Raw genomic sequence first — 922 nt, forward strand, 5'->3', positions numbered from 1 at the left:
TTGAATATTCTCCCAAAATGGCAGAATTTTTTTTCCCCCCCAAAAATGCATTTATAATACGATGTCTAGGCATGTAGGTAATGTGATCCTGCTGAACAAAATTGGACGTCAACGATTTTTCATGTATAATATTTAAGTTAAATAGTCTAATCGTAGTCTCCTGAGATATCACAGATACTATATTGTGTATTTAAATTGATGGGAATATCCAGTGCGATTAAATAACGATCTAGATTCTTTGCATGAAAGCTTCATCACTATGTTAACTCGTGTATACCAGAAACAATTGTGATTGTAGTAAGTTTTAGTTAAACTTTCATTAGTACATGATTCCCAAAATGTTAGCCCATTCCTTTCAACAAAAAAGTTTGATTATCCCGTCAGTTATACAGAAAAGAGTTTTCGAGATATAGCTTTTTAAAAAGCAACAGTTCATAAAAATGTTGTATGGGACGTACTGAAAGATCAGTAGTTCGTGAATTTATTTTGAAACATTTATATCTCAAAAACCATTTGACGTACAGATGTCTATTAGCACTCAAATCATAGCAAGTTTAATAAGCTATAAAGTAGTTTATGATGTTTATCTTCGTAGTAGTAATAGTTTACATGAAATTTGCTAAAATAAATTGATTTATAGTTGTTCGGACAAATTTTCATTTGCCAAATTCATATTCATAAGTGAATATCATAAAAACTACTACCCCTACGAAAGTAAATTACATTTCCTTTAATTTGAGTGTTAGCAGATATATGTGCGTCTAATGGATCTAGAGATATACTTTTTAAAAAATCCAACATTTTATACGAACAACTAGAAATTAATATTTTGTGAGTTTATTTTGTCAAATATCATAAAACTACTACTTCTACAAAGATAAAAATTATTAACTATTTTGTAGTAAATTTAACTAGCTTTAAT

At 28.5% G+C, this 922-nt stretch overlaps 1 protein-coding gene across 1 annotated transcript in view; it reads right to left on the reverse strand.

Moving 5' to 3' along the window:
* The window catches only part of LOC136797099 (mucin-21-like), a 9696-nt gene that overhangs the window by 7912 nt on the left and 862 nt on the right, over positions 1-922 (reverse strand). The gene's annotated exons all lie outside the window — the stretch shown is intronic.

Source organism: Halyomorpha halys, unplaced genomic scaffold (assembly GCF_000696795.3).
Source record: "Halyomorpha halys isolate HHAL.00 unplaced genomic scaffold, Hhal_1.1 Scaffold14.1, whole genome shotgun sequence".
Classification (NCBI taxonomy): domain Eukaryota; kingdom Metazoa; phylum Arthropoda; class Insecta; order Hemiptera; family Pentatomidae; genus Halyomorpha; species Halyomorpha halys.